This window comes from Talpa occidentalis, unplaced genomic scaffold (assembly GCF_014898055.3).
Source record: "Talpa occidentalis isolate TD23 unplaced genomic scaffold, MPIMG_talOcc4v2.1 talOcc4.2, whole genome shotgun sequence".
NCBI classification, from domain to species: domain Eukaryota; kingdom Metazoa; phylum Chordata; class Mammalia; order Eulipotyphla; family Talpidae; genus Talpa; species Talpa occidentalis.
Window position 1 is genome coordinate 44,068,345 of NW_023602073.1, and position 15,699 is coordinate 44,084,043.

Consider the following 15,699-nt stretch of genomic DNA (forward strand, 5'->3'; position numbering starts at 1 on the left):
GGTGAAGACCCTCAGACAGTGACCTGTCCTCTATTGGGCGCTGTCCTTTGCAGCTATCGCCCCATATAACCCTGTTTAATATGACTCAAACACAGGGAAGAAAGGGAAAGGGGGGTGTGTTATTAAGGGATTCCCCTCTTCCAGAGCAAGCCCCTCTTATGCTGGGGTGACAGGGAGAATCAAGAAGCCCAGAGAGGGGGCGCACAAGGCCTGTGTTGCCTGCTGGGAGCAGCCCTGGGCCCTGACACCGGATTCCAGAGCCTTCCCTGTGCTGGGACCTCACAGCCCCATCTGAGTTCATCTCAGTTCACATCCCTCAGGCCCTGACACCGTCTCAGGCACCAGGAGCCCCTGCACCAGGAGGAGTGGCCCAGGCCTTGGACTCCATATTCTGGAGCACAGAAGGCAGGGGTGGGAGGATCCTGGGGTCTCAGGTGGCCACAAGATCAGCCAGGAGTTGGGGCCTCAGCTGCTGGCTAATGTCTCCCCAGAACAGAATGTGTTCCCCCTCCCCAGCCTCCAGGGCCAGGTGTCCACACACCACACCAAGATACCCAGAGTGGACCCTCCTGCCGAGGGTCAGACACCCACCCTATGGAGGTTGGAAGACAGGCCCTTCCCCTCTCTCTAGACCTGACAGCCCAGACCTGGTGTCCTGTCTCTTCTTCCCCCACCTAGATCAAAAAGACAGGCACCTGCTGGTTGAATCTCTTGGGCCTCATTTCCTAGCATCTTCTGAGCCCAAAATTGAAGGCCCTGTGGTTCTGAACACTAATCCACCTTTTGGCCCTGCATAATGACCTAGGGGTCAAGGGTCATGGGAGGATTCCTTGGGCTACATAGGCTATAGACGAGTCCTGCTTTCCTGCTGGTCAGAATCAGTGGACAGTGGACCTGGGTCTGGCCAGCAGGACTTCAGTGCCTAACAGCCCTGCAGCCTGACTAGGGCTCCTCCTGCTTTTGGCTTTTGGCTGCATGTCCAGTGCTGAGGGTCTGGAGCTTCTGAATGAGCTAGTGAGTCTCCTCTTCCTGTGAACACAAAGACACCCCTGATCCCCATCATATACCAGGGGGCTGCCTACTTCCTGTCCCAATCAGTCTCAGCTTTAAAGAATTCTGGTCCCTACATTTATTCATTCATTCACATTTTTATTCAGTACCTACTGTGTGCCAGGCAGTATTTTAGGCAATTCAGGATTTTTTTTATTGTTCCATGCCCATTAAATTATTAAAATTAATTTTTTAATTTTATTTTTATATTCCCCGTACAGTTGCAACCCCCTTATTTTGAACCCAATCCCTACTTCCCCACCCCCAGTCCCCATAGAGTGTCTCTGATTCATAGTTGTTTATTGATTTTGATATTTTCTTTCTTATAGTTATTCATTTTCCTGGTCCCTTATTTAAGTTTTCTAGATTCCTGCTATGAGTGAGACCATCCGTTCTTTTTCTTTTTCTTTCTGGCTTATTTCGCTGAGCATGATCTTTTCCAGCGCCATCCATGTTGCCGCAAATTGCATGTTTATCATTTTTGAATGCTGAGTAATATTCCATGGTGTATATGTACCACATCTTCTTGATCCAGTCACCTATTTTTGGGTATTTGGGTTGCTTCCATAGCTTAGCTATTGTAAATAGTGCTGCTATAAACATAGGGGTGCAGGTGATCTTTGGAATTGATGTTTCTGTGTCCTTTGGGTAAATACCTAGGAGTGGAATTGCTGGATCATATGGAAGCTCTATGTTTAGTAGGTCCAGAAATCGCCACACAGCTCTCCATAGTGGTTGGACAAGTGGCAATTCAGGATTTTCAAACTAACTCAGGCAAAAATCCCTCTCCTTGTGGAGCACACATGCTCGCTGAATATCAACCACAAACAACAAAACAGCTCAGTTAACGATCAGGGTCAAAGAAGAAAGAGTGATTTGGAGAATCAAGCCAGGTAGGGGAGATGAGGGAGCCAGTTATTGAGATGTCAGCCAGGGTAAATTCTTGAGTGACAGGCAAAGATCAATACATCAAAGCTCATGCACATGGCTGCTGGGAAAAGCCTCGGTGCTTTGTCATGTGGGTGTCCCCTTGGCTGAGTGTCCACACAGTGTGGCAGATGAATTCCCCAGGGTGAACAGAGAGCCCAGGCAGGAAACCCCAATGTGGTTTTGGCCTTGTTCATTGAAGCTGCATGTTCAAAGAATAAGCTTCTGCTTATTCTTTCCATGAGGAGTAAGTCTACCCACACTTGTGGGAGGGGAGTTGTCTTTACCTCTTAAGTATGGAAGAATTTGTAGACAACTGAAAACCACCACAGGCCACCTTCTGGACACTATTTGCATTTCTCACACATAGAAATAAACTCCCTCTCATTCAAGGCCCAGAAACATCTCTCTCCATCACAGAATCAGTGTGCGGTCCAGCATCTCATCAACCAAATCAGTGCAGAGAAGGTCCCTAAAGAATATGCGTGAATGAAACCCTCTGTGCTCAGCTCCTCGTGGGCTGAGGGCTGTGATGTGAAGAAAGTTTCCTGCCCCACAAGCCCTTGATGTGGGAAACAATGACATGGGCGCAGGGCAACTTGCAGACACATCTAAAAAGGAGAAATGGAGCCACAATGTCACTGACCCATTGTAATGTGGAAATACAGCTGAGCAAACTGAAATTTGTCATTTTTTAAAAATGCCAACACCCCAACTTCCTATGGGAGCTTATATTATCATGTGCCTCAACTATTCTGTCTTTGCCTTGATTATTCTTTATTTTGACTATTCTGTGCCTCTCATTGTGCAGAAACAGGGAAAGTCTGAGATAAGGAACCTCTCAGGGCAGAAGTCCTGGTGTGAGCATCTATATGTGCTAGAAACAGCGTGTGCAGAAACAGCAACAGATGTGATGGTGAGAGCAGCATAAACACTGAGACTTTCCATGACTCTCTCCCTATTTCCCAGCCTTGGCTGGGCCAGCTGGTGACGTGTCCCCCTCACACTTGTGCATTCCCCGTGTGCCTGCTGCTTCTTTGATCTTTTTATTTTCTGATTCTAAATAAAAACGAGACTGTCCTTGAAGCTAGGCTGCATTTTCTTGGTGTGGTCCCTTTAGGCTTCTCATTGTTCTGGACATGGACTCTGAGTAATCCTTTTGCATCCCACTGCCCCACGTAATAACGAGACAATTGGTGCCCCATGTGAGGAACCCTGTGTGGTAACTGGGACCTCTCCAAGCTCGACCCTGACAAAAGGGAAGCCTGTCACAAGGCAAGGACATCTGACTTTATTCCGGTAAGGAACATAGGCGGCAAAGGGCTAGTCTTGCCAGCCTGTGGGGAGGCCAAGTTAGGTATTTCACAGATAAATTTAGTTATTTTTCTTTTCTCTGCTTGTTTAATTAAGTTTTGCTTTTGCTCCTAACTATGGGGAATGCACTGACATGTGAAGAGAAACAGCATAAATTATAGTTAGAGTCTTTTAAAAGTGGAAGAATGCAAAGTAACCAAGCACCAGCTCCATAAATTACTTCTAATCATTAGACAACACTCTCCTCAGTACCCAAAAGGAGTGAGTTAAACCTGGAAGCCTGGAAGAAGGCAGGGCAGTGGCTGAGGCAATCAGCGGGACCTGGGACAGTGTCTCCCCTTCCCGTGTGGAATCTCTGCCGGTTAGCACCAAGACCCATTCAAGGGGATAAAAGATTTTACATCCACATGGCCCAGGGCTTTCTGCCCCAACGCGTCCTCCACCTGCACCTCGCCCTCCTCAGCCATCTCCAGCAAATTTTGAACCCCTCATAAAAATAGGATGACAATCAGAAGGAGAAATAATATTCAAGGAGGAAGCCAGTGTCCCCAACATAAAAATGTGCCATTTGCTATCTTTAAAAAAAAATTATAAGGACCTCCCCGGTGGTGCAGCGGTTGAGCACTGGGCTGCGAAGCTGCCCCCAGCCTCTGCAGCGCTGGTTTGATCCCCGGCCACCAGCAAGGATCCCACATGGTGCGCAGACCTCTCCTGCTCCCCTCAGCAGTGTACTTCGTCAGTCTCCCTGTTCTGCTCCCCGCTCTGGCTCTGGTGAATTCTCTCACCCTCCCGCACTTCGGACTGTACCCAGTGCTTGTATAAATAAATAAATAAATAAATAAATAAATAAATAAATAAATAAATAAATAAATCTTTAAAAAAATTTATAAAAAGTATTTCTGACAACAATATTCAAAGTTCATTTACAAAATAATTGTTAAAACTATAAAAAATGGGTATAAAATGACTTCATTGCATTAAAAAGTTCTTATTAAAACAGTACTAACCACTGCTCAGTATAGTGTCTGGCTTTAGGAAGGAATCCCAGAAGAAGAAGGGTGAGAAGAAAGCCGAAGAGCTATTTAAGGAAACAATTGAAGAAAACTTCCCAAATTCAGAGAAGGAAATGAAAATAGGCATAAAAGAAGCTAAAAGCTATTTTAATGAAAAGATATCTACAGCAAGACACATGGTAGTAAAGTTTTCAAGAGTCCAAACAAAGGAATAATAATGAAACAGATGAGGGGGAAGCTCAGACTACCTACAAAGGAAAGCCAATTAGCCTAACATCAGATTTCTGTGAAGAAATACTACAGACAAGAACAGAATGGAATGATATATTCAAAAAACTCCAAGGCAAAAAATGCCAGCCAATAATGTTTTACCCTGCAAAGCTCTCCTATGTAAGGAAAAAATAAGGACCTTCTCAGACAAAAAATATCTTCAGAAATTCACTACAACTAAACCCCAACCAAATAATATTGAAATAAACAGTAATGAACAGGATGAACAGAACAAGGAATTAAATAGACCCACAAAATGACAAATAACACAAAACGACAATAACAGACTTCTGAGTATCTATAATCACCCCAAACATTAATGGACTATACTCACCAGTGAAAAGACACAGAGCAGGGCATTGAATTAGAAAACAGAATCCAACCTTCTGTTGTCTTCACAAAACACACCTGATTTCCAGAGATAAATGTAGAATGAAATTAAAGGGTTGGAAAATAATTCTACAAATAGACTTCCAGCAAAAAAAGATGACAAGAGACATGGATGGACGCTATATAATGATCAAAGGGACAACACACCAGGAAGACATAACACTTATTAATATACACTCACCAAATGAGAAAGCACCAAACACATTAGAAAAACTACTATTGTCTCTGAAGAGACATTAAAGAAAATACATATGTGAGACTTCAACACCCCATCTCACCAATGGACAGATCAATGCATGAGAAAATAAACAAAGATACAATAGTCCTAAACAAACTTCTAGACCACATGGGCCTAACTGACATCTATAGGACACTGCACCCCCAAAAAACCTAACACACATTTTTCTGAAGTGCACACTGGTCATTCTCTAAGATAAACCACCTATTGGGTCACAAGACAAATACCAACAACTACATGAAGACTGAAATCACAGCAGACCTGGAGCCCCACCCACCAGCATCAGCCATCTGGCGGCTACACCTAGGTGGTAGAGAAGCAAAATCCCCATGCTCAAGCCCTGCCCACAGCAGCGAGCTTCAGTGCCCATCAGGAACACCTGTGAGCCCTGCCCATGGACAGCAGCCACTGGGTAGCCGCATTCCCAACCACAGTGGCCCAGGCACATGGCAGATATATCCACAGTGCCCAAAAGTCATGCCTGTCAGCACAAGTAGCATGGTGGCTCAACACATAAGACAAACCTGGAAGCAGACAATGGGAAGAAAGGAAAATGCAAATAGTCAAGCAAGCCCTCCTGAAAACAATACACCACTGAAAGACAGTCAGTCTCCAGAACTGAACAACACTGACACAGAAAAATTTCTCTTCCTGACAGATAAAGAATTCACAATAGCCATGAAATACTCAAACGTGAAAGCACTCAAAGATTTAAGAGATAAAGCAGAAAAGGAAAAAAATGATATGAGAAACATAATCAATGAACAGAAGAACAAGACTGAATCATTTTAAAAGAAATGAAAGGAAACACAGTATGTTGAAACATAAATAAAGAAGCTAAAAAAATTCTGGGAAAATTGATGAAAATAGAATAGATGAAATGGAAGAATGAATCAGTCTCTCAAAGATACAGCTATAAAAAGAGCCAAAAAGGAAAAGGGAAAAGAGATACAAAGGAAAAAGAATGAAGAAACACTTCAAGATTTATGTGACACCATGAGGAAAGGAAATAAAAGAGTCATAGGACTCAGGAGAAGAGAGAGACACAGGATCTGAAAATCTGTTCAAGAAAATGTTCAAAGACAACTTCCCAAACTTGAAGAAGAAAGTGAAAATAGACATATGGGAAGCTAGAAGGATACCAAACTACCACAATGAAAGAAAAAGACAGCAAGACACATAAAAAGCAACCCAGACTCCAAGACAAAGAAAAAGTAATGAAGGTGACTGGGGGGAAGAAACAGACAACCTATAGAGGAAAACCAATTTGGCTGGCATCAGATTTCTATGAAGAAGCATTACAGACAAGAAGAGAATGGAGTAACATTTTCAAAAATTCTAAGGCAAAAAATGCCAACCAAGAATACTTTATCTTGCAAAGCTCTCCTTCCTCTATGAAGGAAAAAATAAGGGCCTTTTCAGACAAACAAAACCTTCAAAAATTTGCTTCTACTAAACCCCCACTCCAACAAATATTACAAGAAACCTTAAAATCTAAACAGAATGTACAAAAGAAATGAACACGGTACCAAAGAGAACCATGAAACAATACACAAATCAGCAAGTACAGACTCCATGTATCAATAATCACCCTAAATGTAAATGGACTAAACTCATGAATAAAAAGACACAGAGTAGAGGCTGGATAAGAAAACAGAATACACCAACCACTATAGAAAGCTGTCTGGAGATTCCTCAGTCTACTAAAAATGGATCTACCATATGACCCAGCAATTCCACTCCTAGGTATCTATCCAAAGGACACAAAACCATTGATTCAAAAGAACACCTGTACCCCTATGTTTATTGCAGCACTATTTACAATAGGAAAAACCTGGAAACAACCTTAGTGTCCAAAAATAGATAACTGAATCAAGAAGATGTGACATATATATATATATATATATATATATATATATATATATTCAGCAATCAAAAAAGATAAGCTCATGCCATTTGCATCAATGTGGATGGAGCTAGAAGGAATTATGCTCAGGGAAATAAATCAGAAGGAAAAAGAAAAGTATCAGATGGTTTCACTTATAGGAGGAATATAGGGGAACCAAATAAGACATCCATGTAAAAAAATAACAACAATACAAAACACAACAAAACAAAAACAGACAATTATAAATCAAAGGACATCCTGCAGGGGAGGAGGAGGGAGCAGGATAAGAGGGAGGATAGGAGGAGCACAGGGGACTGAGGTGATGGTGCATTGGTGAAGGAAATTCTATGGGAACTGTACCTGAGGGGGTGGGGGGGAGTAAATATTGTTTAAAAATGAACAATGATGTAAAAAATTTTAAAAAAATTTTAAAAGAAATTATAAAATATAATAAACATGATTTTTATTGAAAAAAATAGAAAGTGAAAGTAAACATAAAAAAAAAGAAAGAAAACAGAATCCAGCCTTCTGCTGTCTCCAGGAAACACACAACTGCTAAAGATAAACACAGATTGAAAGTAAAGGGTTGGAAAACAATTCTACAAGCAAATGGCCCACAAAAGAAGGCAGGGCAGTAATACTTAGATTAGGCAAACTTCAAACTAAAAAAGCTAATAAGAGACATAGATATTCACTATGTAGTGATCAAGGGTACAAAACACCAGGGAGACCTAACACTCATTAATATATATTCACCAAATGAAGGAGCTTGAAAATACATTAGATGGGCCTCCCTGATTGTACAAGGGGTTAAGCACAGCACTATGAAGCTGTCTGCTGTCTCTGCAGCACAAGTTCGATCCCCCGCCAGTTGGAGAGCTACCCATATGGCCCAGCAGACCTCTCCTGTCTAGCTCGCTGCTCTCCTCAGCAGTGTATTTCAGTACATCTGCCTGTTCTCTTCCCCACTTTGTCTCCGATGATCCTCTCACCCCTGCATCTCTGGTCTGTACCCCAGCTCTATGAATAAATAAATAAATATTTTTTAAAAAGGAAGAAAATACATTAGACTCAGTCCCTGGGCCTGGACTCGGGGAGACAGTGTGACTAAGCTCTTGGTGCAGGAGAGAAGGGGGCAGGGACAGTCTCAGGTTCCTGGGTGGAGTTTTCAGGGTTTCAACACCCAGGGTGGTGTCTGGAATGGGGGAGGCTACCGGTGGGGATTCCCAGTTTCCCTCTCACGACTTGTATCTTGTCCTCCTGCCTGTATACCAGTGACTCAAGCCAAGCTCACTCCCCATTAGCTGTAGAGTTTCCAGGGACACAATCAGCAGCGCTGCCTTCCCGATTAAAAACTCTCCATAACTCAGCAAGGATTCACGGATGTGGAGGGAGCAGATGAAGCCACCAAGGCTATTCCTGCTGCTTTTGGTGGCCCTGGCCCCGTTGGAGAACTGGGCTGGTGAGTCCGGGGCTGGGAGGGAAAAGGCCAATGCCTGAGGCAGGAGGGCGGGGACCCCCGAGGGGCAGGTGCAGGACCTCAGGAAAGGCAAGTCTCCTCCAGTCCCTGTGCCCCTCCTGTGCCAGCCCTACCCTGGTCCCTTTTTTCCACACCCAACCTCTGCCCTTCTTTTTGCCCTCCCTGCATCTTGGGCCTTCTCGGTCCTGCCGCCCCTTATCAATCTCACCAGCCCTTCGCCTTTTTCTCCCCTCTGTGTCCCATCAGTCCATGCGCCTCACCTGGAGGGTCGGGCCAAGTCAGGGCTCACCCCTCCCGTCCCCAGGCTCCCACTCCCTGAGGTATTTCTACACCGTGGTGTCTCGGCCTGGCCTGGGGGAGCCCCGGCATGTGGAAGTGGCCTACGTGGACGACACGCAGATCCAGCGGTTTGACAGCGACTCTTCAAGTCGGAGGGTGGAGCCAGGAGCGCTGTGGGTGCAGCAGGTGGAGCCGCAGTTTTGGGACCAAGAGACGCAGGCCCAAGGGAGTAAAACAGAGCGGGGCGAGAGGTGCCTGAACAGCCTGCGCGGCAACTACAACCAGAGTGAGGCGGGTGAGCCACGTGGGCCGGGGCGGGGCACCACCCCACCCCCAGGGACGCGCGGGTAACGCCAGGCTCCTGGTCAGAGCGTCCCCCTGAGGCTGTGAGGCCCTCCAGCACCTTCCATCCGGGAGAGGCGGCAGGATTTTCACCTGCTTTCATTTAAGTTTATTGGGGGGTGGGAGGGAGTGGAGCTGCTGGTGGGGTGCCGGCACGGCTGACGGCAGGGGGGTGGGGGGGGGACCGGACAGGGTCTCACATCTTTCAGAGAATTTACGGCTGCGACTTGGGGCCCGACGGGCGCCTCCTCCGCGGGTATGATCAGTATGCTTATGACGGCGCCGATTACCTGGCCCTGAACGAGGACCTGCGCTCCTGGACCGCGGCGGACACCGTGGCTCAGAACGACAAGCACAGGTGGGAGGCGCACAGAAAGGCTGAGGCAGTCAGGAACTTTGTGGAGGGCAGGTGTGTGGAGATACTCCGCAGATTCCTGGAGAACGGGAAGGAGATGCTGCAGCGAATAGGTAAGAGGCCCTAGGGAGGCCTCCCAGTCTCCCCTGTGGCTGGAACACTGGGAGGAAAAGAATAATAGTTAGAACCCCACTTTCTTTCCGGACAAGAGTTGGAGGAGTCCCCGGGGGTTTTAATGTTCTGTACTGGAGAGAGACTGGCACAGAGGGCAATACTCTTCCTGAAGAACAGTTAAGGAATCCAGTATCTCCAGAAGTGTAGGGGAGACGTCCTTGAAATTACTCTTCACTGGATCCTTTTTACCCAGCAGCCATCAGGTGAACCCTGAGTTTCTCTCTCAAGGTCTTGTTTTCAGTCTGAGATGAGATGTGAGTCCTCATTCAGCCTCTACCCAGATCAGGAGCAAAGACAGTTTTCTCCTCCTTAGAGACCTGAATCTTCCTGCCCAGGGTTCTAGAACCTAGAACTTTCTAAGGAATAGGAGATATCTCAGATTCCCAGATTAAGCTGGTATCTGTTTTTGTGCTTCCGAGGCTGGTCATATGAAGCTGCTTCAGTGTCCATGGAGGAAACCCAAAATGTGAATTTTCTGACTCGTCTCCTCAGATCTCCCAAGGACACAAGTGACCCACCACCCCACCTCTGACCAGAAGGTCACCCTGAGGTGCTGGGCCCTGGGCTTCTACCCTGCAGACATCACCCTGATCTGGCAGCAAGATGGGGAGGACCTGACCCAGGACACAGAGCTGGTGGAGACCAGGCCTGGGGGGGACGGAACCTTCCAGAAGTGGGCAGCTGTGGTAGTGCCTTCTGGAGAGGAGCAGAGATACATGTGCCACGTGCAGCACGAGGGGCTGCAGGAGCCCCGAGTCCTGAGATGGGGTGAGAAGGGGCATGTGGGCACAGAGGCTCTGCTGAGGGGACTCAGGAGCCCTTCTAGAGACCTCAGAGGGTCAGGATGAGGCCTGGAGCTCAGGGTCTCACCTTCCCTTCCCTTCCAGGGCCCCCTTCTCAGTCCTCCATCCCCACCTTGGGCATCATTGCTGGCCTGGTTCTCCCTGGAGCTGTGCTCACTGGAGCTGCAGCTGTGATGTGGAGGAAGAAACACTGAGGTAGGAAGGGAGTGGGGGGATCTTGTCCACTGGGGGCTTTCAAGTCCTAGGGAGAACTTGCCCTCCATGTTAATGGGAAGTACCCTCTACACACATATTGCCCAGGCTCGAGCTGATTGTTATTTTTGTAAAGTACTTATGAAAATGAATCACAAATTGTTCACCTTGATAGTTCTGGTGATGGGGATCTGATTCTCAACAAATGTCAGAGGGGAAGGTCTCTGCAGAGGTGGTTAGTTCAGTGCCCTTTCATCTCATCATATTTCCTGGTCCTGGCTTGGGTTTTCACTCATATTTCTGGAAAATTCCCTGTGGTCCAGAACTAGGGGATTCCTTTAGGACTTCATGGTCTGACTCCTCCCTAGTCTCACATGATGTTTCTTCCCACAGGAGGACAAGGAGGAAGCTACACTCAGGCTGCAGGTAAGGGTGGATCAGGGTTTGGTCCCTGAGCCCTGGAGACAGTTTAGATGGAGCCCTTGGGGGAGTCACCCACATCAGTCCCTCCTGTGGTCTCATCTCTCTGTGTCTCTGACCAGGTTCTGTTTTGTTCTCCCTCAGGCGGCAACAGTGCCCAGGGCCCTGATGTGTCTCTCAGCTCCCTAAAGGTGAGACCCTGGAGGCCTGTGGTGGAGTGGGGGTGGGGGGGCTGGAGCAGGTTATGGGAATGCTTTGAGTAAAACATTTTGAGGATGCATTTTAAGGACATGTATGTGATTCCCTGATTTTGTTCCTGATTTTTTTTTTCAGTGTGAGACAGCTGCCACGTGGAACTGAGTGATACAGGATTTCTTCCCATCTCTACTTTGTGACCTCAAGATCCCCTGATTTCCCTTGCTGCAAAGGGCATCTGATTGTTTCTATGTTCTTGTTGATAATGTGAGGAGGTGCAGAGACTGGCCCAGCCCTGCCCACCAGGCCCCTTCCCACACTGACCTGTGTCTCTCCCTGATGACTTTCCTGCTCCAGCAGAGGCGAGGCTGGCTCCACCCCTGCCTGGACTTTGTGTTTTCCTGAGGAATAATGTCTACTTGCCTATTGAAAGTACTAACACAGCTATTAAGTTATTTTTTCTAATCTTGTCATACGAGGTTGTTGGGTAATTTAACAGTTCCTAAAATTTGAGAGGAAATAAATGGAAGCCCCAGGGACCTTCCAGAATTGTGTTTGCTATGCTTGAGTCTGTGTAGGTGAGGACAGGAAAAGGTTGAGAGGACCCCTTCACTAGAACGTGTTTCCACCAGGAGTGAATAGGTAAATACATATGAAATATGTATATATTACTATACTGTACAATAACCACTGCATGAGTAGTAGCTACAATGTGAATACACATACAGGTGTAGAAAGGGGTGCAGATGTGGCAGGGAGGGTCTCATTTTTCTCAAAGCCACAGAACACTCCTGAGGCTCCCCATGCTAGAACAGAACCCCTTTCCCTCTACAAGGTTGGGGCTCACACAGGAGCTGTTCCCCTCCACTGGGCACCGCGTCCCTGCTTACACCACCACCACCCCCGCAGCTGCACACTAGCCCCTGAGGTGCGGTGGCTGTGCCTACTGCCCCAGGACATGGGGTTTCGTTACTGCCACCCTCGCCACCTTCACCACATGCCTTCTGCTGTGTCTAGTCGCTCTGTCCCCACATCCTCTGTCAGAGTCCTGCTCATGGTCACCTGACTGGGGAGACTCCGGTTGTGTCACCTGAAGAATGTTGGGGAAATTAAGTCTTCCTCTGTATGGAAAGTGGGGCCTCTGCTTCCTACAAATGTGGAATTCCCCCACTGTGGGCAAAGGGAACATTCTGGGGATAGAGGTTGGAGGGAAGCATTTGGGGAAAAAAATGACAGATTTCAGTTTGCCCAGCTGTATTTCAACATTACAATGGACAAACAACACTGTGTAACTCCATTTCTCTTATTTTAAATGTGTAAGTTGCCCTGTGCCTGTCCCTCCATTGTATCCACACAGAGGGCCTGTGAGGCAGGAAACTGTCCCTTCATGTCACAGCCCTCAGCCCACGAGGAGCTGAGCACAGACGGCTTCACTGCACAGATGCTCTCAGGAGCCTCCTCTGCGTGGTCCTGAGTCACGTGATGAGATGCCGACATCACGCTGCTTCTGTGATGGGAGAGACTTTTAGGTGCCTTGGATGGGAGGGAGTTTATTTTGTCTATGGGAGGAATGGAAATTAGTGTCCACAAGGTGGACTGTGTTGGCTTTCAATTATCTACAAATTCTGGGATACACAGGAGGGGAGACAGTTCCCCCCGTGAGTGTGTCTGACTTGCTGGTTCTTCCTCGTGAGGAGAATGAGTCAGAAGGGACGCGCCACGTCACAGAGTCAGGCTCACAGGGACTGAGACTTCCCGCCCGGGCTCCCCTCCTGGTCCCTCTCTGGGGTGACTCCCTGCACACGGTGGACCCTCAGCTAAGGGGACGCCCACAGGACAAGGACCTGAGGGTTTTCTCCAGGAGCCACATGCATGAGCTCTGAGTCAGGTCCTTCCACGCTGATCACGGCCGTTCAGATCCGCCAACATCTCGTCCCCATCGCAGCCTCGTGGGACCCAGAGCTGGAGCCTCTGAGTGAGGCCCCTCCTGCCACCTCCTCCCCAGAGAATGTGCCAGATGCCAGATCTTTGTGGCGTGGCTGCTAAGTTTGAAGTGATTTGGTACAAACCAGTAAAAAATTAAGGCAATAAAGTGATCAGTGGCTGTTTTCTTACAAGAAACAGTGGAGGCCAGAAACAGCTCCCGTGACAGTCAAGGCCCTGATAGAAATGAACTGTTGTTCACATTCCCTGTGAAGTGTCCTTCAAAATCAAGTTGACTTTTATTACTTCTATTTATAATTCCATTTTGTTTTTGCTATAGTTTTATTTATTTATATATATCTTACATCAGTCTTCATTTTTGTACAATGTTTGCTTTCTCCTCTCAGGTGTAGTTCCCATAGAATTCCCACCACCAATTCACCCATGCGCCGTCACCATAGTCCCTTGCGCTTGTCCCTCCCCTGTTTTGTTTTGTTTTGTATTTTCACACATTTTCAGAGTGGTATGTGTCCACACACCAGAAGGGCTGCCTTCAACCTGGAGCTGTGAGTGGGGCTGACTCTGACCCGCCTTCAGGGAGTGGAGCCCTGGAACCCCAGAATCAGACCCAAGGGCTGGTCTTCCAGGGTGGCACAGGCCTTGCTCTGTCCTCCTCATGGGCCCCTGAATCTCCCTGCTACCCCAGCATTGGGGAGCTGAGGGGGGATGTACTAGCTCTGGAAAAGGGCCCTTTAACCACCTGACCTCTCTCAACTCTCCTCCCCATGATCCTCTGTGAGTGCGCATGTTTGGGTTATACCAGCCCTGCAAGGACAGAAAAAGGCTCCAAATGTAGGTAGTTTCCTGGTCATGCAGAGGAGCCAACCCCTCTGCAGTCCCACCAGGTGAGACAGACACTCTCCCAACCCCAGCCAGATCCCGTGTCACCCACACAGACCTTCCCCTCACAGTGTCCCCCATGCTGGCCCTTCACTGCCCCCATCCTCTTTTGAAGAATTAAGGTTGATTCCCAGGAGGAGGTGCTTTTATCCCTGGAAACAGAAACAAAGGGACTCTAGAGTCTAACTTTCCATCCCAAGAGGCTGAAGGAAACTATTTGGGGAATTGCCCAGAACCTAAGAACCTGTTATTATGTCCTGGAGACCTGGTTATGCCCTAAATCTAAAGTCACCACTGGAGAGAAACGGACACTTACACTGACACAGGACTTGGGCACCCCTTTGGGTCCTGCCGCTGGGAGCCCAGGGAGCCTGGGGAGGGCCTGGCTGAGCAGGAGAAAGGGCAGCTCTGGGCTCCTGTGCTCAGCCCTGTGGCCACACGGGGGCGCTGCCGCGCTGCTCCGGATTCTGGTGGAGCCGCCAGGACGGGGCGGGGGCTGAGGTGGGCAGAGTTGGGGGTCCTGGAGGGCGGCGTCCTGTCCTGGGGTGAGATGCTCTGTGTGGAGTCAGAGAAGCAGGGCTCAGAGGAGAGGAGACTCCGGAGCCTTCTCTGTGTGTGAAGTTTCCAGCTTTTCCCCCAGAACCCCTCTCTCCAGTTCTTTGATAGCAAAACCTGAGGAAACTGGAAATTATCTTATTTTTTGCCTTCTACAACCTGTTACTATAACAAGAACAGTTTTTTAAAATAACATTAAAAATCGCTGTTATAGAAATGTGGCAAAGGTAGTGGATTTCTTGTAATCCCCTACCATTTCCATTTTGTTAACAACTCCTATGACTCAAGTTTTTTTTACAGCTAAAAAAGCAGTATTGATGCACTTACCAAACTCCATACTCAAGTTGTATTTTATCAGCTTTTGCTAATGTCTATTTTATGTTCCAGGATCCTACCCAGTGCCTCTGATTCAGTTCCAACCAGGTCTCCTTAAGGCGCATCTGGCTGACAATTTCTCAGACTTGCCTTGTTTTTGTAACATTGACATTGTGAAGAATATTGCTCAGGAATAATGTCCCTCGATTTCAGGATTGTTCTCTCTCTCTCTCTCTCTCTCTCTCTCTCTCTCTCGCTCTCTCGCTCTCTCTCTCGCTCTCTCTCGCTCTCTCGCTCTCTCTCTTATTGGGACTATGGGCTTTATAAAGGAAAGAAGACCCCAGGGGTACAGTGTGATTCTCCATCCAGAATATCCAGTGCACAACACGTCCACCTGACTGATCACCAATGATATTAACCTTCAGCACCAGGCTAAGGTAGAGATTCCCATATTTCTTCCTGCAAAGCTTCTTTTTGTTCCATTTCTTTAAATACTGTTGTCTTTGGAAGGAAGTCACTGTAGGCAGCTCACAATTAACAGGTGTTCTGCTATCTGTTACATACATGTGGGATTTTTGTGCAAATACAAGATTTCAAATTAGATGGGTAAATAGCTGGGGCAGTGATCACTGGATTGTGTGGTCAGCCTTTTTTTCAAAGAAACTGTCAAGTATCT

At 47.3% G+C, this 15,699-nt stretch overlaps 1 pseudogene; it reads left to right on the forward strand.

Moving 5' to 3' along the window:
• Positions 1-8,488: 8,488 nt before the first annotated feature.
• LOC119252148 (patr class I histocompatibility antigen, B-2 alpha chain-like) lies at positions 8,489-11,861 on the forward strand (annotated as a pseudogene).
• Positions 11,862-15,699: the final 3,838 nt, after the last annotated feature.